At 35.2% G+C, this 27,994-nt stretch overlaps 1 protein-coding gene across 1 annotated transcript in view; it reads left to right on the top strand.

Moving 5' to 3' along the window:
• Positions 1-9,919: 9,919 nt before the first annotated feature.
• DGKB (diacylglycerol kinase beta) overlaps positions 9,920-27,994 on the top strand; it is a 385,657-nt gene continuing 367,582 nt past the window's right edge. The window contains exon 1 of the mRNA XM_083866608.1: positions 9,920-10,006. The gene's annotated coding sequence lies outside the window, so the exon portion shown is untranslated. The remainder of the gene's footprint in view (positions 10,007-27,994) is intronic.

The following is a 27,994-nucleotide window of genomic DNA, read 5'->3' as shown; positions in this document are numbered from 1 at the left end:
AGTCAGAGCAACTGCTGTGGGATATAAATTAGGAAACCCTCAGAGAAAAAAAAAATACCTTCACAATATCTAAGGGATTTGATATTCTGTAGCAGACCAGCCAAATAATTGTCTTACAAGCTACTTGATTAGAAAAGGTTTTGATTTAAATGCTCTCTCATTTACAATTAGAGGTGTTAATTTCATGGCTAAAGGTCAGGAATTGCTCACTTCTAGTGCTGTGTCTCAGAAGCATATCCGGGAAATGGTCATCAGCTCAAATCAGAGGTGTTAATATGCAATTAAAGGTCACAGTGCCTTTTGCTGAATGAAATTAGCTGTTCTCTAGATTAACTTTTTCTGAAGGAATGACTGCTTGGTTGAGGCAAGTATGCCTTCACAGGAACATTCCAGTTAAGCATCTGCTTTTCAGAGGAGCCAAAGGCTTTGATGAGACAGTTTTTATACTGCTGGGGATAGTTTCAATGTTTCTTCCATTGTCTGGGTAAAGATTAATTTAAAAAAGAAAAAGTGAATAAATTAATTGTAGAGAATGTTTCTGAGTGTGGATGAAAGAAGATAAACTTTGTATTAATTAAAATTAAATGTAAACAAAGGTAAGCATACTTACCTGAAGCTGTAGCTTCTAAGTCTACTGCTAGAGTCATTCACATTAGTGCTTTGTAAATTACTTTTTGTTGGTTCAATGCCGTTGTTTTAACTTGTCAGTACCACAGCTGTTGAAAATACACAGAATTGCGTTATCAGTTGTTTCTTGTGCCTGGGCAGAAATATATGCATGTGGAGACTTAAGCTGATTATGTTCTTTTAGACAACTTGTTCAGTTTTCTTTGTGACTCTCTTTCTGTCTTAAAGACATTCTACAGAATCTTACACTTCTCCTAGCATGGTGTTGTCTGCAGAGAAAAGGGACTTTTCTACTCTTGACCAAAACATTGAGTGATGCCAAAATTCTTGTCACTCTTGAATATTTTCTGTAATAGTACTGAGCAGAATGAAAGTCAGGATGTATCTGTAAGAAATGTGATTCAACAAAGCTTTTCAGATTAAAAATGAATCTGGTAACTACCAAGATTAGTTTCCCAACCAGTTATTATAAATTAAATTCATCCTGACTACATTATATACATATATTCCTAAACACATAGATATATCTTCAAAACAGAGATTATAACCAATTTAAATACTCAATGAGCAATGGAGAGGAAATTTCCCAGGAATCTCAGTGCTTAAGCACAATTTATTAAATAGACCACTAATTGAGCTGTAGTAATTTGTATAGGCTATGAGCCTGTTGTCTCCTGCTGTAAATGAGTTGTTTTATTTTCAGTTTGATAAAGGTGGTGTAGCACATGTAGGCAGTCAGAAATTGTGTTTCTGAACCGTCAGTTCTACTAAAAATTTTTTTTGAATACTGTTATGTTCAGCCCTATTTAATTTTACTCTTATCTCCTAGTTGACAAGCATGGGTTGAAAAAAATTTGCAAGTTCACTCATTTTAAAGGGCATTTGCATGACAGAAATGTTTGTGTTGGTGTTGCAGCTGCTCATAAACCACGTGTCTGATTTACATGCATATAATGAAAACTCAATTTTTTCTTCTCAAGTGTGCCAGTGTCAGAATCTCTGTATGAACATGAATGCTGTCATCAGAAATATTACTTTGATATAAAGAATGGTCTTCAGAGATAACATTTGATTACATTTTTTCTTCCTCAAAATGCTTGTCCTTCCATATAGTAGCTTTGCATCTAAAAACACCCTAAATTATTAAGTTATTCCATACATAAGAAAGCACATAAAGGTGCTTACAGTTGTTGACTTTTATTCCAGGATCTTGGGGTAGCTATCTCCAGCAGAACAGAGTTAGACTGTTCTGGCCATCTGCTCCGCTCCGCCAGCATCCTTCAGCACTCACTAGATGGCTGTGCATCCTTATGAATGCTTCCTTGTGAGGCTTCTAGGAGTAGTAGTAATCCACTCACCATTTGAGGATTTTCAGGAGTAGTGTGCATTCCAGTATGGGGCTTGCTTACTTTCCCATCTAGGTCATCTTTCTTTAACTTTGGCTAAAGTGACTCTTGAGTTAAACTAGATTCTTTAGCTATGAAAACCCATTTATCCCTCTGTACAGAGTTTTACAATGCTTCCTCAACCAACCTCAAATATTCTCCATCAAACAGAATTGAGTATGCTGGCTTCTCACCAGGAGTATTCTCTTTGCATATTCATTGTTTGGGAAAAAAATTGCTAATTATAGCTCTTTATGCTCTAATACTGTGGTGGTTTTATCAGTGTGGAGAAGAACACAAAATGAGGCAGTCTTCAAACAAACATGTAGCCTCTTGAAAGCAAACTGATAACATGGGTTTATAAGCTGCGTTCTGAGAGAGTCCTTAGTTAAATACCTATGTCTGGATTGTGCTCTCATTGAGTTAGTGCAACCTAATACAATTTGTAACTCTGCATGTTAACTGAGCATCTAACGTAGTTGAAGCCTTGTCATACTTGAGAAGCCCAAAGACAAATACATTTAATTATTGACCATACTACTGGCTTCTTAAAAAGCAGCCACATGATACTCCAAAATAGAAAAGTGCTTCAAGTGACTAACAGTTGAAACATGACACTTCTGTTTCTTTCTAAGTTTTTAAATAGTCTTTTTCTTGTTGTATTTATCAATCTCTTTTCTTTCTTTTTTTCTGTCATAAGTTCTTCCCTGAAGACATGTACTAAAGCAATGCATTCCACTTACAAATATAGGTGAGGGGGAATGAGCATTTCTCCCTTTTGTTCTTTTAAGCACATATTTCTGTTTTATACAACAGTAAAATACAGCTTTCAATCTTTGTACATTTTTATGTATCTTCTATACTGTTTTGCCTTGTCTTTCTACAGTAAAGTCCAAATATACTTTGCATTCTCCTGATGTGAAAATATTTTCCTACTTTTATTAAATAATTTGAATCATGATGGAATATGTTTTTTGGATAGTAGTTGGAAGTGAGCCATATAAACATATTAAACAGATGGACTGAATATTATACCATTGACTAACATTGTATTAATCTCAGTTTTATTTACTATTCCTCCTTTTACATCTTAATGTCTAGCTTGTTGTCACATTCTCAGTAGATTATTGAATTTTCAGTCTAAATAGCTACATCACTCACAGTTGTAGAGGTGTTTAAGATACTTAGCCCTGGTCCTGCATGCTTGACTTCAAAGAGGACTGGGCAATCACCAACAATATTAAGTTCAATAGGGGAAAACACCAGATTCTGCATCTAGCATGGGGCAACCCTGGATGTATGGACAGACTGGGGAATGAGAGGCTGGAGAGCAGTGCCAAGGAAAGGGACCTGGGGGTCCTGGTCGATGTCAGATTGAACATGAATCAGCAATGCCCTGGCAGCCAGGAGGGCCAACTCTGTCCTGGGGCCATCAGGCACAGCATGGCCAGCCAGGCAGGGGAGGGGATTGTCCTGCTCTGCTCTGCACTGGGGCTGCCTCACCTCGAGTGCTGGGGGCAGTTCTGGATGCCACAATATAAAAAATACATTAAACTGTTAGAGAGTGTCCAAAGGAAGGCAATTAAGATGGTGAAGGGCCTTGAGGGGAATCCACATGAGGAGCAGCTGAGGCCACTTTGTTCAGCCTGGAGGAGACTGAGGGGAAACCTCATTGCAGTTAGAGCTTCCTCTTGCAGGGAAGCAGAGGGACAGACATTGATCTCTTCTCTGTGACAAAAACTGAGGGAATAAAAACTGTGACAGGAACTGAGCCTGATATTGTGTTAGGTGAGTTTTAGGCTGGATATTAGGAAGAGGCTCCTCACCCAGAGTGTGGTTGGGCACTGGCACAGGCTCCCTAGAGAAGGGGTCATAGCACCAGCCTGACAGAGTTCAAGAAGTATTTGCACAACCCTCTCAGGCTCATGGTGTGACTCTTGGGGATGGTCCTGGGCTCAGTGATCCTTGAAGGTCCCTTCTAACACATCTCTTTCTTTGAATATACTGCCCCAAAAGCTATTTACTATCATTCTATCTGATTACCTAGTTAGGCTAAGGGTCTCTACACCTCCTTGATTTTATTTAAGTTTTAATTGGCTATTTGTTTTTTCTGTTGGCTTATAGTGTAACTGTGTAGTGATTAGATGAATTTCCTAACGCTGATATATTTCTGCATTCTGAAACTTCTAGTTAATTAGAAGGGCAACCCCCCCTCCCCCCCCCAAAAAAAAAAAAAAAAAAAAAAAAAAAAAAAAAAAAAAAACACCAAAAAACCTGTGTCCTTGAGACAAATAGGACACCTTAGCTCTTCTAATTATATTAATATAGAATATTATTATATGTATTATTATATGATGACTTACTGTTATTTTACACAGCCAAGACTTCTGTCTCTGATTGCAGCAGTGGGCCAGATTACTTTTAAAATGAGCCATTTTCACCAGTTCATTTATATTCTACTTCTCCAGCTTCCATATTGTCAGAAATACCACTTTTGTCCCTGCCACTAGTAGGCTTAAAGAGGATAAAAGCTCTCTTGTGAAATACATTGGATGGAAGAGAGAAATCATAACCTAAATGTCTTTTTATATGAACATGAATAAAACAACCACTGGGAATGGAAGCCTTAAAAGGATAAAAACAATTTAAATCCAGATGTCAGGTTTGAGTTTTATAAATAAATAAACTTCTACATAACATAGTAAAGAAAACATCTTCTGAGATACCCAAAATCATAGAAGGTCATCAGAAAATGAAAAAGTACCAGACTAGAAATTTAGTTCAACTTTTTTTGTTAGTGTGTGCATCACAATGAGTGTGGTTAAAGCTGGAGTTGGAAGTGAAGCTGTCATGTGTGATGCACTAGAGGATAATTGAAAGGATTGAGTGGTGGGTTAGAATCTGTGGTTACAGCAGGAAAAGCAGTCAGCTGTCTGATAGGTTCTTGTATTCATACTTCAAGCTTTAATAAAACAGTAGGGAAACACCATAGGTGTTCTCAAGTATGCTGCATACAAATTTTCAATAGAAATATATGTGTGATTGTCGCTCTGAATGCTAGCAGAGAAGACTGAACAAAAGGATTTGGCTTTCAGTCCTCCATTTAGAAGATGATTCTTTAGGTTACTGTCTTGTCATACAGTGCTCGTCAGTTCTGTCTCTTTCCAGTTTCTCAAGCTTCCCCTACACTGTGTGTTTTGTGAGTGGGAGCTGCTGTTAGGCTGATCTTTATAGTCTGAGATACCTGTCCTGAACTCTCATGTGTTGCCTTGCATGCATTCTTGGTGGTGTATCCATTGATTCATGAGAGAAAGGAACCATCATCACGGTTAAGGAACTGGTCTCAGACTCAAAAGGTGTTTCTCTTCATGTACTTAGTTACTCAGGTCTTACATTTGGTCTAGAAATGGTAAAGGTAGTGAGCGCTAAAGGCAGTATAGCACAAATAAAACCAGCCTAAATGCACTAGGACTGCAAGGAACCAGTGTTTGTCAGTATTGTTTTCTTGCATCCCAGCAACAAAAACCTGACAAGCTTCATCACGTTATGTCTGGATTATCATTTAAATTGAATCACAACTGAAAATATGTTAGTTTAGAATAAATTTCTCTCTTCAGATATGGGTACTTAATTAAACATAAACACTGGAAAAAGTCTAGTAATCCTGTTACTAAGCAGCAACGTCAGTAATGGAAAGACTCTAGTGGATACACAAGAATATTCAGTCATTTTAAGAGACCTGGAATAGTCTGTTTTAAACATATAGTTATCAGAAGCAGCTGGATGTACCTTAATGTAATATTCCCATAGATTCATCTTTGCCCTACAATTTTTTTTATCTACTGTCTATTTTCTCTGTAGTTCTCTCTAGCCTCACATCTGACTAGAGAATTCCTTCTGATTGTGTACAATCTCGAATGCGTAGGAGAGAGGTTGCATTCAAGTACAAGTTAGCTGGCTGGTGTCAGAGGCCTCTGGAACATAAGGCAGGGATTTGAAGTCACCTGTGTATCTTTGCTGAGCTTGAGGAAGAAATAATGTCTTTTAAAAGCTAAATGCAAGTCATTCATATCTACAATACAATGTTGTAAATAGAAATTTTCTGCAAGGAACAGTCTAAACAGGTTATATATGTAACATATAAAATATTAGCTGTGAATTTTAAAGAAGCTGGACCCCATAAATATTTGCTAGGGTGTGGTATCTTGAGCAATTTCAGGGACATGCTGTTCAGCACCCTTGTCAACGATAGTTGTGCACACTGTCATATATGAACTATTTTGCCATGGACTAATAAGGAATTTCTTTATAATAAATATATGACACTTTATTACTACAATTGCATAAAAATTAGAAGGTCATGAAGGGGCTATGACTCAATAAAAGGCCATGAGGAAAAAGCTTCATGTTCTGTGTCAGTTCTATAAGTATAGAAATTATGAATATCTTGGAGAGTAGGTACCTTCTCTGCTCTGATTCATTATTCATGTTGCAAAATCTATCACTTAAGTTCTTATATATATATTACTTAACAAACATTCTAACTTTATTATTTGAAAATAGACACTTCTATATAACCAAAATATATACCATTCACAAATGTGTGCTTGCAAAACTGTGAATATAAAGCCTACTTGAGTTAAAAAAGGAAAAAGAAAATAGATCTTCACGTTAAAAAGTGCATTCAAGTTTGTTTTGTGTTATAAAAACATGTATATGATCATCCCACATTTGTTTCTTGCAAAATTGCAGTACAGTACAGTAATGATCCTCAAGGGTTTTGTTGGTTTTGGTTTTGTTTTGTTTTTTTTCCAGATATTGCTAATGGCTTATAGAGTTCTTGAACCTGTGATAAATACCTTTTTCTTTTCCCCAAAAGATTATTCCAAAACAGGACTGGTAGAAGGGCTGCTCTATGATTAAATTGAGAACAGAACATCTGTTCCATCACACTTAGTTTTGTATTAAAAGTTGATAATGATCTTCATTTACAGTATTGATACCCAAACTAACCATATGGACAGAAAGAGATGAAACATGCCCTGTGAAGAAAACTTAGGCATTTCTGGTTTTAGTATAATAAAAGATGCCACAACTATTTCTGAGCTGCTGCATTTTTTTGCTTTAGCACCTTGCTTAACTAACCTGAATGCTGGGCTAAGTCGTAACAATTCTTTATAAGTTGTTAGATCTTTATCCTACATTGATCAGCTAGGAGGCTTGTTGTCTGATACTTCTATGTAGTCTTTAAATAAAATTGACTTGTGTTTTCACTAACATGATTTATTCTGAACAAGTCCATTTAGATGTGTTTGTTACATTAAAAGTAAGTGGCTTCAGTAAGGAAGACATGCTAAAGATTTAAGTATTAAAGTATCAGTGAAAACTCAGGGAACTTGTGGCTTCAGTTGTCCTGTATATTTAGGTTTCCTATTATTTTCCCAGTTGTTCTTATTATTTTGAAGAAAAATTGTTTCTAATATCACTATGGTGTTTAAACAAGATCATTTGACTTTTAAAGCAGTCAATCAGAGAATAATTTCAGGTCAGTACTGAGCCTGTGTCTTGTATTGTTCTTTAAAGGAATGGCATGTTATATAATGATAACAATGAAGAACTCAGTGTCAAATGATTAAGAGGAGCAGCTGGTAGACATTGTCCCTCTGTTGGCCTTCTGGATGAGTAATCCACAAAGAAACGTATCAGCTTTGAAGAACAACTTTAAAAATAACTACTAAAATATTCCAATGTTTATAATGCTATCAACACTATTTTGCAATTTAGTTATTTTAAAAATTTTAAATAGTATTTTTTCTCCTGTGTTCACAGTTTGCATGGTTAAATCAATGCAGCTGGTTTTCTACTTAAATATATGAATACTATGATATAAATACACCTGACTTTGTGCCAAGTACCAACTCACAGGAAAGACTCTGATCTATTGTTCATCCTTTATAATATATTTCTGGTCAAATTTTTCAAAGCCTATAATATACTCATTTAGGGATAGTCATAAAATGCCTGAGGCAGTCAGACCTCCCATTAACTGCTGCTGATAGCAAAGAGCCTAAGTCTTGTTTATCAGGTAGTGCAGTAATTGCATTTCAGAATAAAAGGTAGCGTTTCTGCTGAGTGTAACCTCAGAATTAAATGTGGCAACCTAAGCACTGAAACTCGAATTGTTCGTGTCTTTATTTGGGAACATCCTGAGAAAAAGGCTGTGGTTTGACCACTTGAGAGTAGCTATTGAAGAAAGTATTGAGAGTAGCTATTGTTCCTTTGTGAACATCTATATCCTGAGTTTTGAAAGCATTTATTGCTTATGAAGTCTTTGATTACAGGTATTTGGCTAATTATAGATAGTAGTAACTTTTCTCCTCTAAACCTGAACTGGGTGATTTGACTGGGTGTGGTATACATGAATCCATATTTATTTCTGATAGAATGAGCTTTTTAAGAGACCCAGGTAAACAATTTGTCTGTTTGAGATAACTATAGGTTACGGTAGAAATAACTAATGTAGATGTTAGTAATTGGGTAGAGAGTGGCACCTTTTGAGGATGAGTTAACAAAGATGTTCATATGGTAAAGTGAATTGCCTTTTCAGGCTGTGTGAAGTACAGTTGACTAACCTGAACCACAGACCTAGTGTGGCAAATGTTAAGTGATAGAAAATGTAGTCGTTTCTAATAGTTATCCCAGTTTTCTGCATTTTCTTTTTTTGATTGTGGCTTTTATTTCAAATGTTTACAAATACAAATAAATCAGTTGTTCAAGATATGGGAACATACTGGATCTATTTAGTAGTAGAATGTTATTTCCTTTTTGTTTAGAAACTTGAGAGGTGTATTGAATTAATTCCCACTTAATGTGTTAAATAAAATGGAAAAAAACCCAGATGGTTCAGGATTCAATCTATTGTTTGTGAGTCTTAACACCAGAAAACATTTTTTTTTACAATCATGCCACTTCAAGAAAAAAGTTGAAATTAACAGCAAAGTTTATCATTTGTTGTCTGAAAATTATTTATATTATCAACAGAGAACATAACAATTAGCACTCATTTGTTGCCTTGTCAGATTAAATTGGTAAGAGGTGAACTGCAGCTTTTTCTTACTTTTAGTGAAAAAAAATGTGGAATATACACTTCATGTCTTGGGAACTTATATGATTATATCTCATGTAGCAATTACTGACAGAAAATGTGAAAAGTTTCAGGCAGGTGACAAGTTGTGGGTTGAAAATGGATGCTATAATGATGTGAAGAATGATCATGAACCAGCAGGATTTTAGTGGACATACTGTATTTTCCCAGAAAAATATATTTGAGACTGAGAATATATCACCTTTTTCATGGCTACTGTTTTCTTCTTTTGCTGTATGTATAATACTTTATACTGTAAATAACCCTGATTAAAAAAAAATAAAATAGTATAGAGTCACAGAATCAGATCTAGCAGGTCTCTCTGTTATGGTAACAAACAACAGAGACTTTTATTTGTAGAAAGAAATGTTGTGGTCAAACTTTTTTGTTTTGTATTCTTCTTTTAGTTTCATAATATTTTAGTGTCAGTATTTTTTGTTTGTTTGCTTTTTTTAACCAGGCTGCTTGCAACCAAAATAATTAGTGCAGTAGCATTTGGATTAAAGAACAGTGCAAAAATAAATTATCTAATGAGAATTGAATAGGAAGTCAGTACAAAATACGCTCAGGAATCAACGCTGGTGTTGTCTCCAGAAAAATTGCTGTACTGATTGTCATGAAGTATATTGATGTCACTGTCACTATGACAACATTGTGACAAGAACTAGACACTCTAGGCTACCTTGTAAAAAGGATCTGTCATCTATATTTTTTTTATTTTTTTGTATAAAAAGTAATAGAAATGAGAACCTCTCCCCCAGCACAAGGTTTCATTTAAGGTTAGATATATTGTTACAAGCATGGGATCAAGGTATTCCTGAACAAGTGACAAGCCACCTTTTCAAGACAGGTAAGAACAACATATTCACATATAATATGCTTTTGCTTTTCAACTAGTAAAAAGAAGAAAAAAAATTATTATCTCAAATAGAAACATTTGTATGCAGAAAAATAATGTTTTGATATATTTCTCAAAAGTATGGCATGATTTTATATCCAAGGATGTGTGTGTGTAATGTAACTTATAAAGAGGATAGGGTTTGGTTTTTTTTTCCATATGTGATTCTTTCTGCTCTTTTAATTTAAAACAATCTCTCCAACTTTATGTAATTCTGGTTTTGTGTTATTTTAATGAAGCCACAGGATCTGTGATGTACTGCACTTTTTCTTTAATTTTTTGAACTATATTTTATCACCCACAGATCTAGTTTATTTTCTCATTGTGTGTCTGTGTGATCTCTACTGCCTCATTGATTTTAACATTTGTGTTTTCCCACATCAGAGGTACTAGTTGGTGTCAGCATAACAGCTTGAGAAAATTGCACTCTCTGGAAATACTACAAAATTAACAATATTTCCTGTCTTAATCTGCATGTTACTTTTTTGCAAATATGTTCATCAACTATAGTGCTTTTTAATATATTTATTTTTTATTAGCAGTTTAAACCAACATGATATCAACATGGAAAAATGCCTAGATAAATTTTCCCCAGAAGTATTTGAATTCCTAGTAATTCCTAAGCAGATCATAAACTCTTATAGGGAGTTTTAATGTTTGCTTTGCTGTCTTTTAATGATGCAAGCCTAAGTGAGAAGATTTATTAAGGTCTGGCTCTCTTGATCTTGATTTGAGTTGAAACAATTAGTTGGTGTTGATTTCTAAACAACATTGATTAGGGCAAACATACTTATCTTAAAATGGTCATTACTTCAAAATACTATTTTAGTCATTTATCAAATACAACATTCAGATAATAATTAGAACAATGATGACTTTGTAAGTTTCCTTTTTGCATCAATAATTATTCTGTTCTTCAATTGTTCACCAAGTGATACTAACTTAATTGGAAAACTGGAAAAACAAAGTTATTATTTAGCTAATATATATTCCTGGGACATAACTAAAAAATACAATGTTGAGGAAAGATTTTATATATAAAGTTTGAAGACAGGTATATGTATTAAGGAGTTAAAAAGCAATCCCATGTGAGGGGGAAAAGCTATCAGATTAACAGCAGTAGCCATTACACCCACAGTGTTTATTGTACTGAGATCAAAAAATCAGAATGAGTTCGATCTCCTCTAAATACAGGCTTGAAAAGTTTTTGTAATGCTGTGGAGCCCAATGCACATTATCTTCAAAAAACAAACAAACCAAATGAAAAAAAACACTTACCTCCTCTACATCCATCAAAAAGGGTCATCTGCTTTTAAAATAATTGTCCTGAGGTTTTGAGCAAGTTACCTGCTCTCTTCCAAGTCATGTAAATGCCTTTAGGTTTTCTTAATTGTAATGTGTTAGATTACTTACTTTAAAAGCATTTTAAGCTTGGGTGAAATTTCTCTTGGAAAATGCATGTTGAAGAGCTGTAAATTTTCACACCATAACTTCAGTTAACAGTGCAGTGCACTGAAGTCACATGAACATACACCTTTTGCATAAAGGGATCAAGTGGGATAAACCAACAAGGGAGATAGTGTGCTCATTTGGCTCCCTTTCACTCTGTACCATGTCAGATCACTCTAAAATGCCTCTAGAAGTGAGTTATAAGAAAACTTCTTCTCTTCCCAAATGCATGCAAGCCTCGGCTTTAGCTGAAAGATCTTATCCTGCTACAATAAGAGCAGAAGATGGGTATTTGCTCTGTGGGTGGATTCTAGGCACAAGTGAGGTAGGAAGACATTAGGCTGCAGGAACTGGCTTTTCCCATTAAGAGCCTGAGTTAAAAGTAGGCTGGATGGCAGAGCCCAGAGAGTGGTGGTGAATGGTGCCACATCCAGTTGGCAGATGGTTTCTAGTGGGCTTCCCTAGGGCTCAGTATTGGGCTCAGTCCTGTTTAATATATTTATTGATGATGTGGATGAGGGGATTGAGTGCACCGTCAGTAAGTTTGTGAATGCCACTATGTTGGGTGGGAGTGTTGGTCTGCTGGAGGGCAGGAAGGCTCTGCACAGGGGTCTGGACAGGCTGGATCGATGGGCTGAGGCTGATTGTATGAGATTCAAGAAGGCCAAATGCACTTGGGTCACAACAACTCCAGGCAATCCAACAGGCTTGGGAAAGTGTGTCTAGAAAGCTTTCCAAATACTAGTAGAAAGTCACATGGGGTTACTGGTGGACAGCCAGCTGAACATGAGCTCTGTGTTCCCAGGTGGCCAAGATGGCCAATGGCAGCCTAGTTTGTATCAAAAATAATGTGGCCAGCAGGAACAGGACATACTGTAGTGAGCATTGGTGAGGCCACACCTCAAATCCTCTGTTCAGTTCTGGGCCCTTCACTTCAAGAAAAGTATTGAGGTGCTGGAGAGTGTCCAGAGAAGGGCAATGGAGCTGGTGAAGGGTCTGGAGCACATGCCTTGTGAGGAGTGGCTGAGGGGGCTGGGGTTGTTTAGCCTGGAGAACAGGAAGCTCAGGGGGGACCTTATCACTTTCTACAACTCCCAGAAAGGAGGCTGTGGCCAGGTGGGTGTTGTTTTCTCCCAGGCAACCAATGACAGGATATGAACCCACAGCCTCAAGCTGCACAGGGGAGGTTCAGGTTGAGTATGAGGAGGAATTTCTTCATGCAAAGGGTTATTAAACATTGGAATGGGCTTCCCAGGGAGGTGGTGGAGTCACCATCCCTAGAAGTGCTCAAGAAATGACTGGATGTGGCCCTTTGTGCCACAATCTAGCTGACAAGATGGTGATTGGTCACAGGTTGGACTCAATGTTCTTAGTCTTTTCCAACATAAGTGATTCTATGTTTCTGTAAAGAACCATTCTGCAGCCAATAGAGGCTGGTGGGTACATTGGCAAGGGCAGAGAGACTGTTCCCTCTGATGGGACAAGTTGCCATCTTTTATTGCTGGCTTCAGAAGTTTCCAAGTCCAATTTCCTTAGGCTCCATCCTAGCTAAAGCTGTGTTCAATCCTTGTGTCCTTTGGACAAGAAAGTTTAGTTTTGACCACACTGTTGAAAAACCAAGAACTGGTTCTATCACTCCATGATTTTACATCTGAGAGAGGTTGGTTTAACTCTGATAATGCTTTGTGGTAAAAAGTTTGACACATCATATCTGGTTGCTACTGACAGGCAGTGGGATTGAGGCCTTATTAAAATTAAAATTATATTTAAAACTTACTTTATTTTCTGTTATCTGACCACTAAAAAGATAATTTATTAACTTTGTCATGATCAGTATAAATGAGAAAATAATGTATTTTGTGTGCAAGTATAAATTTTGATTTTTGAAAAATAGTTACATTAGTGGAATGACTGCATTATACAACTGTGCAATCTCAGTTTCTGTTCATGTTTTGAATTCTGTTAGCACTTGTAATATTTTAATGACTTTGATATTGGAATCTTCAGTGCTTTAGAAAAGAATAAATATTTGCAAAAAAATATAGAAAAGCCCAGAATTTTCAGACCCAGATTTAAGTAACTATATCTATCAATTTATAGTAGTGTAAGCAGTAATTTGTTTTAGAAAATATAAAAAACAAGTTGTAATCAGCACTGACTCTGATATTTTTATGATTTGGTTATATTGTATATTCCGTTAATGAAAAATATTTTGTAAACAATGCAAAAATGATTAATATTCAGATTACTTAATATTAACTGTGTGCTTTTAGAATATAACACAAATGTGAAGCTAGTTCCTTCCTTAGTGTTTCAAAATAAGCTGATTTTGCATTGTTTTGAATAAAGTTATTTTCCATTTACTCAATTGCATATTTTCAAGATCATATACTTGTAAAACAGCATAATTCTGAACAGCACTACTGTAAGACTGGTGCCTTTTTAGTAAGCATTTTCACCTGCTGAATATACTCCAAATGGTAGTTTGTGTTCCTCTCAGAAAAGATGATTTATTGCTTTTAATCATGTAAGTGAATGCACACGAGGGAATGAAGCTGATTCTGTTATTTCTTTAACTCTTCAGGGGAATTGGTGAATCCCTAAACATATGCAAAACCACTAAATAGCAAAGTTTTAAGCAAGGACATAATACAGATTCTGTAGATACTTCTGCAAGCTGTGATAGGCAGTTTATGACTAAATCACTCTGAGCCTAAGTTATCTATAGGTAAACATTGTGCATAATAATAATAATAAAAAATTAAAATACCCCGAACAGAAAACAAACAAGCAAACAAAAGCACCAGTAAAAACCCCAAACAAGCAGAGAGGAATCCCAATACATGAATTGCACAAATAAAAAACCTTGGTTTGATAGCTATAAAGATGGAATAAGAACAGACATTTTTCTGCATTTAGCACAATTAACATTGTGCTTCTATATAGCCAGCCACATTATTTACATGAATGAGAACTTATTCTGTGGGCCTTCTCTTTCTATGAATAGTTAATAAGTGGTGGGTGTTTTTGTATTGTGCTTTTTTGGTGTTGTTTTTTGTTGTTGTTTTGTTTTGTTTTGTTTTTCTTTTTAGATGCTGGTTGGTTTTGTTTCCTTTTTGCTGTTTTTTGTCAAGGAGTTTAGAAGATTTAAAATTTCATGTCATATATCTTGCTGATTTTGAATTATATATTTATGTATTTTGTTATTTTTTATACTTTTTGCTGCTGAGGGTTTTTTTGAATAACAGTTTTATTTGGAATTTAATTTTTTTACAGTGGCAACTTCAATTTTAAATTAATCGCATCTTGGCATTAGCTCAGATCAATCCTCACATAACAATCATCCAGAAAGGGGAAATTGCAAGTTCCCTTCAGATTGCTTTTAATACTCTTCCATGATTGCCTCTTCAAAAATAAATGGGAAGATGATCCTCTGTTTCAATTTCCCACTCAGCCCTGGAGTAGATTCTTTTAGCATGGCGGGTACTCCACACAAATCTGCACTTTTTATGAAAAATAGTTGAGAAAGGCATGTCTCCACATTTCTCTTACAGATAACAGATTTGCTTCTGGTGTTCTTATCTTCTGAAGTATCTGAGTGGCTAAAAGAGAAAGTATTTTTCCTTGTGTTACTGTATTTTTTTGATCTTACATCTCCTCCATGATGAGACAGGGGCAGGCGAAACTGAGCATTTATAAAACATATGCAACGTGTAATGGAAAATCTCAAAAATCAGAAATAATGGATAAATTATCTGTTGTTCTGGTTACCAGCAAAGGCCTTTGTGACACAAATGTCATATGCTTTGTGTGCTGCAGGAATACTCAGACTGTTGCTGCAGGCTGGAAAGTACACATAGATGAGATCAGATCAAAGATCCCAGTGAGCTTTGCGCTTAATCAGAATGTGAATACATAGTATTGTTAGACAATTTCTCCTCAGAAGGGAAGAACAGTTATTCCAGGTATTGATGGGCTAGCAATTATGGGAGAGTCAGAGCAAATGGGTGACTGTTACTTCTCTGTTGCTTCTCTGCTTTGAACAGTCCCTTCTTTTATTGCTCCTGTCTCAAAGCTTGTGAAACTTGTGTTGTCTTGAAATATTGCAGGGAGTAGTTAAGGTTTGAGATAACGTTGAACACTCTCACTGTGTATCTGTTCCTCAGTCCTTTGGTGTGATAGTTTGTGCCTGTATACAGCCCTCTTCCAGAATGTGGGTCCCTTGATGGTTTGGCTTGCCAGCACTGCTTGTGAAGAGTGTGAAAAGGTTTCTCAGACAGATTTGAATAATTATTTCTGCAGCACGGTTATTTTGTGGTATAAATCACATCACATACTCTCCCTTTCCCCAGAGAAAATATCCAGGTAACATCAGTAATACTGACAGTAGATATAAAGGTATTCATAAATAAAACAAAGAAAACAAATAAGTCCTTTTACTTTTTGAATAATTTCCTCATTTCTTTGTCTCAGTGCATATAAGCAGCAGTTTTCCCCAAATATTTATGTCTTTGTGGCACTTAATGGGGCCCACATACAGAGCTTCTTCCAAGCAGACTTTTGCAAAAGTAAGGATCTTGGAAATTACAAGATTATGGGATTATACTCACTTTATCTTGCTGTCTTTTGACAACATTATTTAATGAAATTTCAGTGAAATCCAAAAGTAAATTTGTAGGAAAACTTGTTTTGAGATGGGAGTATTGATTGGAGTATGAATTATCTGAACTGACAGGTGTCTTTCAGAGGGTTTTGAGCTTCCCTCTTCTGCTACAAAAGCAGAGAGAATAATAGTGGGTTGAATGTGTACTAATGTGGCATGTAACACATTTCTTGTGACAGAAGAATGTCAATGTTTAGAGATTAAATAAAATACTAAAAATCGAGTGAGGGAATGCAGCTGGATTAAGTAAACTAATTAGGGAAAAACCTCTGATCAGTAATAAAGTACTTTTCACCTTTGAAAAAGAAAAATACACTGCAGAAGCCCCAGATAAATAATCTTGGCTTCAAATTGAAAGCCTTTAAAGTATCTCAAAAATATGATGTAGTCAATAAAAACTTGATGGTAGTTTTAAAGTAGAAATTATTCTTGTATATGCATGACTAAATATCCTTTCAGTTAGAAAATGGAAAACTAAATCTCATAAAGATTTATGCTACCATGACATGGTCAATGTGTCTTCTCTAAAATTGTTATGAGAGTTCTGCAATATCAGACAAAATTCCCAGCAACAAAGTGAAAATACAAGTGGATTTGAACTACAACTCACACAGAAAGAAACTGACTTTGTCATTACAGATTATAAGAACCCACAAAGATAAGGTACAAAATAAGATATGGCACATGCGATTGCTTTGATGTTGCTATCATTATTTTCTTCATAAAACTAAGACCTAAGGCTTGCCTGATGTTCTGAGATGCAAGTACTTAATGGTGTTTCTTTTTGAAGGCTCAGAAATTGAAGGCTAAAGAAAATGGAGGAAATTGTGTACAACTTTCAGTTGTGCTGTTTCTTTTGGCAATTTCTTGCTCACAAGAAATAGAGAATCTTCAAAATATGTTGGTATGTGGAAAATAAAAGGGTGGAAGTAGTATCAGATGGAAGAGCATAAATGCAAAAAGGTAAAAACATCACTCAGAAATACACTTAATTCAGATATTTGAGAATGAAAATTATGAGGTTGCATCGACCCTGATATTAAAAAAAAATAATTTTGTGTGGTTTTATTAGACATAAAGAAATCTTTATTTTTCTACAGAAATGGTGATAAAGAACTGTTGGGAGAATCTTTGACATTTAAGTATAAATAGAATTTAAATATGGACTATAAAATCTGTGAAATACATAGAGCCTTTAATTTGATGAATTCTGTTTGTGAAGCATATGCACAAAATTATAATAGCTTGACATTATATATAGGCTCTTAAATAAACATAGAATCTTAAAGACAATGACAAAACCACAACATTGTCAAAATGTCAGTCATCTACAAAGAGAAGTAAAATAAAAGTGATTGATATTCATTAGATTATATTTTAACAATGGCTAAAGTTTTGAGGGGTTTTTCGGTTCATAAAATTTTTAAAAGGAAGAGCATGTTTGCTTTATTTTATTTTGGATTTTATATTGATAAAATAACCATTGAGATGAAAAATAGTAGTAAAAATAAACCTAAAAAACCCCTTCAATTTACTGAGAAAGAAAAACATACAACATCCTTCTTCACAGTTGGTTTTGGAATATCTTCAGGTGTTGCTGTCTGCCAACATGAATAGTTAACATCTTGACAGCTTAAACCATGAAGCACAGAAAAATTAAATTAAGCAAAACTTGAGTGAACTTGAGAAAACAGTGTTTACCATAGGCGCTGTTGTCAGATCCAGTCAGTTGTTTTCCCTCATATATTTTGCATTGATATTCATTTCATTATGACAAAATATGTGGATTGATGTTAATGGCCTGGATTTTGCACTGTGTTCAGTTTGTAAACTTTGCTGATGCTCCAGGCCTGATAGCTAGAAGCTCAGCCTGTATGCAACCTGGATATAATAGTAGATGTCCAGCAGTACAAAATGTAAAAAAACCCCACCCCCCCAAGTTATAAGCAAGGATAAGTGTGAATATATATGGCGATGCTCAGTGCATCTAGTGGTTGCAAAGGAATTGAAAATAATTGAATACTTATTTTTAGTGGCTGTGATCCAGTTCCAAGCAAGGAAAAAGTGGTTTTTGCACAGAATAGGGTGGCATTGTGGGAAGACTGCATTGAGCCTAGGTGGTTTTAGAGTTTTCTCTTAGGAAAGTTAGTTCTCTTAATGCTAAACTGCTGTGAAAGATTGAAGGTAAACCCTCCTTTTGTATTTTCTTAGCTGAGTGTTGTAAAGTAGCTTCACCAAGGCCAGACCATGCTGAGTACATCTCTAAGGGGCTAAACTGAATAGTGTTTAGATCCTAAACAGCTTTAGGCTGATTCCAGTGGAGATAAAAAGCTCAAAAAAGGCAATGATGTGACTTGAAGTGCTTAGGAATATGACCCTCCTAACATTAAGGTGCAATGGACACAACTGAAATAGCAGAAGTTCTGTTTAAGAAGATTCTTTCTTCTGAGGAAGGAATGAGGTGAGTCAAACGCTGGTATGGCTTGACCAGGGCATTTGTGGAATCTCCGTCTTTGGAGATAGCCAAAACCCCACTGGATACAGCCTTCAGTGAGCTATCATAGCTTCAGCAATCCTGTTTGAGCAGGAGGTTGGGCTAGAGGATCTCCAGGGGTGCCTTCTTGTCTCAGCCACCCTGCACTTTTGGCTTTTGTGTTGCATTATGCTCCTAGAATGGACAAAATTTAACCATGTATAGAGGAAAGAGTAAGAAACATTTTCTGACAAGAATTTCAGATCTCACACAATGCAATGAAAGGTGGCATTAAAGGTGAATCAATCAGATTGAGACATTTTAATCAAAGTATTTTTTCAGAGAGAAATTGTGTAAATTAGAAAAGAGAAAAAAGGGTACAAGAAAAAAGACCATAGAACCTTAGTAATATTTATTCTTTTTCAAGGCATAGAGGTAATGGTACCTTAAAACATTTAATCCAAAACATTATCTATAGAAATTTTGTACAGGATTTCAATTTAAAAAAAAAGGTCTAGAAACATACTTAAAATTTATCCTCAAAAACTACAGGATGCAGTAGCATTATTTTAGAAGCATGTTCATTTCCATAATGGATTTTGTTGAAGAATTGGAAATTCAATATTTTTATAGAACATTCATACCTAGGCCAGGTAAATATACAAGATTATTGAATATTAGGTTTTAGGGGTTTTTTCACAAACAGAGCAAACAAAAGAGATAGATTTTTCAATAGTGTTTTTGTATCAGTAGCTTTAACGAGTGAATTATTTCATTAAACACAAAGAGCTGTGAAAAACGAACTGAAATTAGATTCACTATTTGTCATTGCATAGAACTGCAATCCACTTTTCTCCAAAGAGTGATGAGAGAAAATTAAAGGACTCTAAATTGAAATACTCTGTGTTAGCAGCAGTAATATGCAGCCCTATAGTCCTGGACTCCATGTGCATCTGAGGGATAAAATGGTATAATAAATGAACAGGATTTTCTGCCCTCTGCAGATGATTTTTTGCTATTCCCAGGCAGCAGTTAATATTTTCTCTGAACATGTCTGTGACTTTTAAAAGTTATACATTTATGTGAATGCGTACATACTACAAATAAACAAAGATGACATGAGTCTCTTTGACATACAGAGGAGCCTGGATGTAGTCACCACTGAATAGATATTGTAAAGTAAAAAATGTTTCTCTTCTTTTAGATTAAAATATGTTATTTAATAGGAAAAATGAAGACTTAAGTCTATGGAATTTAAGACGTCTGTTGCCGATTGCATTATGCTAGAATGAGATGTTTTCCTAGTTCTGCATTTTGGTATAGTGCATCATTCTCTGAATCAAAGGAAGAACTCCCTGAAAAACAATGTAAACATTCCACAGAAGTATCCCTTAAAAATGAAAAAAAAAAATCTAAATCAGTCTTGCAGTAGAGAAAATTTTCACATTAAATTTTTTATTCTAGAAACTAAATGAATGCTCTAAATAATTTGGTTGTTAATAGCAGCTGCATGTCCCTGTAAGTATAAACAAAGTCCAGCAAAGAGACTTCCTCAAAAGTTTTGGGTCAAAAAATAAAAAATTAAGATATACTGTTCATCCCACTTTTTGAACTACACAGATGTTTCAGATGTAGGGTGGAGGATTGCTGCTCACCAAAGAGGGATGTTTTTCAGGTAAGTTTATCATGTTTCTCCACAAAAGATAACGTCTGGGTACCAAGGGCCATTTCAGAAGGAGTATTATGTCAGCCAGTACTTGGTAGTTCAGACAGCAAGCAGGAGGATAAACTCCTTTTTCCCAGATCTTGGCACCAACTGGGGTGATGGACACAATAAGCACACTCTCTGCAGTATTGATGCTGCTGGCACTGGAAAATTAGACTCCTGGACACTACTACAAGGAGAAACAGAGGGAAAAGTTGTAAATGTTACTGGTTTTATGGAGAGGAAGAAATGTTCAAAACAAGTGTAGCATTGTGTTTTCTTCAATCAGCCTATTTTCTTCAGCTGGCTCTTGCCTCTGGGTCTCAGAAGACAGAAACAGTTGATCTCTATAACATATTGCCTTATGCTTTAAGAGCTTTAATCTTCCTGCTGATACTGTATATTTTATCATCAATGTTAACTTCAGTGTGAGAAATACTAAAATGTGTGGGGCAAAAGAGATTAGAAAACTGGAGAGACAGCAAAAAGAGGAACAAAGCACTGGAAAACAGCTCAAAGGCCAAAAAAAGAGGATCACAGAACCTTGGTTTTAATGTTGTCAGATTCTCTTAGACTATGCTCTCCCAGTAAGAAATGTATATTTTTATTCAAGAGGTATACCTTGTAAAAGAAAAGGCTGAATCGTATGTTCTGAATAGCACAAACAGCAAGTTATATAATGAATTCTGTTTAAAATTTTACAGGTATAAAACCACTTCAGTCAAAGTGATAAAATAAGGCCCTCATATGATAGAAAAGTCAATTTTTGATGATTCCTGTCACTGGAGTTGCTTTTCAGAGTTGACAGGTCTGAGAGACATAGTTTTCTGTCTGCAACCTTGTCAGACAAAACCACTGAAATGGAGGAAAACACTATCAAAGGAATACTAATGTTTTCTTTGCCTAAATGAAGTTCACGTTTCCTTAATAGTTGTGAAATTGTGTGGCAGTTTGCTATTCAGTGTCCAGTAGCATTCATCTCACCAATTAAATATTTCTCTCTTCTTATCTAGCTGAAGGATGTTAGACTTTTTTTTTAAATAGATTAATTGTGATAGATAGCATCAAAAACATCTTCACAGATGCTTTTGAAAGCAACCAAAACTGCTTCTGCTTTTGTGTCAAAATGTAATTCCAAAGAGCTAACAAGAATTCCTTTGGTAGCATCTTCTAGTTAAAAATGTTTTGACACTCTTGTAGAAAAAATGGTTTGAATGTTAGCTGTTTATAAATTTCACCAAAGATTGGTAGACATAAGAAACAAGGTTATTTCAGTCCTGAAGAACCTTAATTGAGGTATTCAATTGTGGTATTTAATTGCTTCACCTTTCAAAAACTGATATTTTGAAAATTATATGTTCTTGATTCATTTCTTTATTTATCCTCACTTTTAAGGATTTTATTTTTTTTTAGTTATTGCAAAAGCTATTCTTCCCTGTGTTTTTTACAGTATTATGTAGACTATTTTCCATCAGCACTGTAACTACAGTGTATGTAGAGAAACACAGAATTATAGGAAGGAAAACAAATTATGTGTCAATACTACACTAAGTTTGGCTCCCATTATTCTGGAAACTTCTGCACATCAGTTTTATTAAATATACTTACACAGCTATGCCTTATTTATTAAGTACCAGTGAAGGCTAGAAACTCTACAAGATGAAAAATTAATGCCAGTTTTGTTCAGTCTGACAAACAATATAGTCAGATTTGTTGTTGAGTGCAATTATAGAAGCATTCTTTTTACATGGTTTCTTTCTTTCTGTCAAAATTATAGAGGCTTTTAACAGGAGTTTGCCTGAGAGTATTATGTGAAATATGGATGAACCGTGTCATCCCATGGTATAGATGAAAGTTGTAAATGAGACTTCAAGACAGAGCAGTGGAGGAGACTCCAGTGAGTTGTCTCTCATTAAAAATTTTGGATTAATTGGTTCTCTGAGCTTTATTTTGACAGTTATTCTTTATCAACATTACAGCAGTGGTTGCAAAAAAAATTACTGTGGATTTGACAGTTGCTGGAATATATACTTACATATAAGCATTTACTCACACTGAGTATATTTTAAAATTAAACTAAAGGACATATTCATATTCTAATTTATCATTAGCTTTAATTAATGATAATGGGTTATAGAAATTGATTTCAGCATATTTACTATCATATCCCTTAAAATTACAGAAACTATTGTCTATAAATAATTGCATAGTATATGACTCATCAAACTAATCCTGCCACATAGGTACTTTCCACTACTGTAAGGAAATCTTTTGATTACAGGTAGTCAGCTGGAATTCAGAAAAAATAACATGATGCACTTGTTTTTCATGTTATATTAATAATTGCTGAAGATTTCAGGGCACAGAAAGACTTAAATACTGCATTAAGTTCTGTGATATGTCTTTTTTTCAAACCTGAACTGCTTCCAAATGCAATAAAAAGTTTTTTTATTGCTTAAAACCAGAGTAGAATCATTTCATATAACTTTTTTTTAACTGAAACAATTTTTACATGTAGTTGCTAATACTTTTTTTATAATGTTAAGTTCAGCATCACAGTTAAACTCTTAAGTTCCTGATTTCTGTAAGCATTTGCAGAATATAGTATTGTTATAAGTTAAGGTTATACATCTTGATGAATTCTTGAAATGAATAGTTGCAAAAGGAGTTTTAATGACCCTTTGCCTTCCCTCCCTCCCTGAGACTGTAGCCGAATTCCCAGGATTTATATCACATGTTAAAAATTTAGGTATTTATGACATGCTACCCTATACTCAACCATGACAAAAATGCAACCCATGAGGACAACTCATACTGTCCTGGAAAAGGCCGGATGACTGAGCCTCTGCTGTTGTTTATATCTTGCCGCTAACTGAGGAAGAAGGTTCGCAGACAGATTTTGAAGATGCTTTTAAACCATATAAATTTACACACGCTAATGTCATTTATTTCAGGTGCATTAAATGCTATTCCAGTGCATGTTGTGGTGTGTATTTTGGGTTTCCAAAGTTCTGTATGTTTTATTATTGTGTTTTTAATGGTTTGTTCCTACACCCCCATCCCCAAACCCCCTGCGGTCTTTTCCTGGTGATGGGTCTTGTCAACCCCCTTGTAATTCTGCCCAAAAGTCTGGTAAATTTTGGTGCAGATGCTCGGTGATTTGGTGAGTTCTCAGGCCCGCTCCTTCTTTCATTGTCCTGTTAAGTGTCCCTGTTATTGATCACACCCCCCACCCTGGATTGGTTCTCCCTTGCCCAGGAGATGCCCCTGGTACTTAACCTGTAACCTGAAGCCCAGAGGCCACTCTTCAGGTGGGTCTCTGGGTTGAATAAACCTGGTTGCCACCCACGTTAGAGTCCTCCTTCTTCCACACCATTTATCACATTTCAGCCTGAGGTTCAGACCCACCAAAGCCAAAAGGTACAAGGCTGTCCCCCTCATATGCAGACCGGTGAGAGAGCCAGCCAGTAAAGCTGCACCAGACACCAGCATAAGTGCATATGTATGTACTAAATGACCAAATTAAATAAGCAGTTTGGACTGTGAGGAAAATTACAAGTGAATGAGCTTCAGATCATGCAGACAAGTGATGAAAACAATTTCTACTCGTTAGATTGGTATAGTACTTTTTAATATAAATTGGCTGTTTAAACAATGCTTAAAATGTGATGACCCTGTTGTTGAGAGGTTTTCTCATGCCAGTATCAAAGCCTTTTTCATTGGTTTGTAATGACAAATTCAAGGGTTACAAATTTGCCAAAGGCTGCTTTGTGCAAAACTTATTTACACAGGTGAGAACTTTCTCATGTGAGCTGTTTCACTCATGCCACAGGAATTCCTCACAGGAACATGTTCCACCATGTGAAAAAATGTTGTTTTCCACTCTTTGAGTGAGAAACCAGGTTGATGTAGTGAAGCATATGCATAAAATCTTAGCAATTTGATGATGGTAATATAAATTCCTCTAGACTGTAATTAGCTTTCTTCTTAGTGTAGAGATCAAAATCTATCTATTTTTCCTTTTGCACAGAGTCATGACTCATGTAAGTAACCCAACAAAAGAAATTTCCAAGATAGTTCTGAAATCACACCACAACAGGACAGTATTAATATCCAAGCTGTTCCACTCTTAATATTTGAAGATCACAAGTTTCTTGAAAAATATTTTACATTTGTTATGTTGTTGCTTTTCTTAAGAGACCAGGGCTAGAATCCCGGTGTCATAACACTTACAGCACCTGCTATTATACCTCACATCTGCTGTCATTCCTGCTAAGCAGGCAGGAGTTATAATGCTGTCCTGCTATCAGGTGGGAAGATCTTCGTTCAGCAAAACAATGAATGTATTTTTTCATTTGGAGATGACACCACTGAATTATGACAGATGAGGACTAAATTGCTAGAATAGAAAGTAATATATATATATACATTTAGTTCATTTAGTTTGGAACTGAGAACAGAAGCATGTTTTCCTTGTCACATCACAGTTATAGCTTAGTGAGACTATTGTAAAGAACCTTATGCCATTACTTGATATTTTCATACAGCTTAACCCTTTTCCACCTAAAATTTAGGGATAGTTGGCACTATCCTTAGAGCGATTTAATTCAATATATGGGGTGAGTCTTAGGCTCTCATTTAAAGACACCTATTTTTTGCTATACAAGGGCTATAGTTGTGAGTCCATGGGATATGGTGATAATTTCAATAATGTGGTGAATTGTAAGTGTGACTGACTTTCAAAACCAATTCTCAGTGTTTGAAATAGTGGTGATTTATTTGCAATCGCAGGCACGTGGCAATCTGCACTCAGTTCTGGGGTGGGAGGGAGATATCAAATCTTCCTACTTTTTTATTTTAAGACAGATATAATGCTAATTTAAAGAACTATGCTGAAGATTAGGAATATAATGGAGAAGAATTATTAAAGGTAATTTTTTTCTTTTTGAGGAGATTGTTATTCTGAGGTACAGAATACCTCATTCCATACTTTGACTGGGCAATTAAAAACAGATCCTGTAGTGTGATTTATCTTTTGAAGTCTAAGAAAGAATCCAGAACCAAAATCAGTTTACTTCTGTTTTAGCTGATGCTAGGTCCAAGTATGGAAATGTTTTCAGAGTTTTTGCTGCCTGTTGCAATTAGGTTATGCAAAAGTTTGTTACTTCTGGATTTCTTTGTTCTATTGCATAACCTGGCTTCATTTTCATTCATATGGAATTCAGATTGACTATGTACCTGGGCCTGGCTATTTTATTTACCTTGCACTTCATGTCATCTGTGATTTTTTTTTTCCCTAGATTAGTTGTAAATTAGGGCATGACTTTGCTATTAAAATTGGTTGATTTTGAAATCGCATAATTTACTTCCTACCTCCCCCTCTCCATTATTATCTCAAGTCTAGCTTGTTATTTAAACAATTAATTTGAAAAATAATGTTGTGGATGTACAGAGATATGAAAATACATACAATGCAAAAAAACCTTTTGGAATTTATTTTTTTTCACATTTTAGGAATATTTAAGTATGGTGGTTGTATTTACGAACTATGAAAGGTTGCTCATACTAATGGTGACTCACTTAGGGTTTTGCTGAGTCTCTGTGATTAGCAAAATACAATAACGGTACAAAATTACTGTAATTTGGGACTTGGATCTATGACACGACTCCACTTTTCTGTTTGCTTTTCTTTGGGGCTGAAAAGGTTAGATTTCTATAAATAGGACATGATTCAATAATCTGTAGAATTGTCTGTCCTTTGCTTTTGAGCGTCTGTGACATTTTCTTTTGATGATACCAGGTTCAATGGCTTTAGAAAAGTCCAATTTTGCTGGAAGGAAATGGTACCCAGACTTCAGCTTCATTCTTCTTTTCCTGTTAATACTTGTGAATTTTTTTATATCATCACTTCCAAGGGGCGGTTTCCAGAGGTTACATTGTTGCTGGGGTTGGGGAAAAAACTAAGTATGACCACAACATGCTCCACAGCATGGAAAATGGCATGTTCCATTGTGAAGCCTAATCTTATAGCAAGGCATAGGCAGTAAAGATGCTAATAAATCCTCTGAAATATGTTCCTAGTTCCTATGTGTACTAGTATATTAAATACCAATCCTTTTTGACCAATACAGACAGTTTGGCAGACAGCAAGATGCTCACACTTGGTAAACTTCTAAATCCATATTTAGGCATAAAAGTTCTAGTGAAATAATTTTTAGTGATTTTGAACCTTGGCAGCTGCTTTTGGCTTGGAGATAATTTTTAGTTATTCACTGTTGCTGGAATCATTAATGATGGTAAATGGCAGTGAGTGGGTTGTATCAATTGTAACTTTTTAAAAGTTAAAGAAAAGAAATATGAGAATTTGATCGTGACTTGGAATCACTGCAATCTTATTTGCCTATTCTAAAAATAACTGTTGCCATGAATAAATGAAAGATTTTACCCTGTAAACATCTGGGCAGAAAGTTAGGAGGTGCTGTTTCTTCAGTTCATTTACATACAGAAGAATAATTTTCACTGTAGACATTGTGATGATTAAGAGAAATTTAATGAATTCATAGGTAAAGGTCAGCTATTAGAGTATGCTAATCTCTCACATTAGAAATATCTCATATTCCAGGTAATCCTCTCTCCTGGAATGGCTTGAGGGCAAAACATCATGGAAGAAAAACAAGGCCAAATTTAGGTTATTTCAAAATAGTGGGTTTTTAGATAGAATCCCAAGAAAATGTCAACATTTTATCACTCTTGATTTCACCTTCTCTATCTTTTATTTAGGAAGACCTCTATAATCAGTGTCATTCAGAAAGTAACTGAAACAGGGATATCTCTTATCCTGCATCTCAGTTCTTTTACAGGACTTGCACACTGAGGTTCTATTTTTTAACCAGTGTCCTTTGCTATGTGTACTTTGAACAAAATATTCCAAAAGAATATCAAATGCTAGTGGAAAATGGCACTTCCTTTAAAAAATCATCAGTATCAGTTCTTCTGCTTTGGGAAGCAACTTCCTAACATTAAATGTCCGGTATGTGCTAACTTATGATGCCTTCCCTATATTTATCTACTTCTGAGCCTATTTGGCATGGCTATTATTTGTATCGCATTTATTAATAACAATTAAAAATTACATGTGTCTGAAGTCTGGTATAAAAGCTGAAGAGAAATTTCCCATACCTGTATGAATAACTGTCAAAAAGACCTGCTTGTCTCATATCTTCTCTTTTAATTTCAGTCTCAAGAGAAGAAACAAAACTGGTTTTTTGCCATGAGCAGAGTTTGGTGACCTTTTCTGTCATTATTAGAATTCATAAAATTAATTTTAACATCACCATGTCTCATACTGACAAAAAGTTTAGAAGATAAAAGCAATACTTCAGAGAATGTACCACTTATTTTATTTCATTTTTTTCATTAAATGAGCATGAATAATAGACTTTCCAACAATTCCTCACTATAGAAGATGATATGTGTTTTCTTTTATAATATATAATATATAATTTAATACATAATATATAATATATAATATATATTCAGCAAATCTACTGAATACATAATATTTTAATCATCATGGTTAGATAAAGTAATTTAAATAATGAAATTATATTTCTCTAATTAAGACATGACAACAGTTAAGTGCTTTGGAAA

Source organism: Zosterops lateralis (genome assembly GCF_965231275.1).
Source record: "Zosterops lateralis genome assembly, chromosome: 1".
In the NCBI taxonomy this organism is placed as follows: Eukaryota; Metazoa; Chordata; class Aves; order Passeriformes; family Zosteropidae; genus Zosterops; species Zosterops lateralis.
This window is presented reverse-complemented; position numbering and strand designations above follow the sequence as displayed.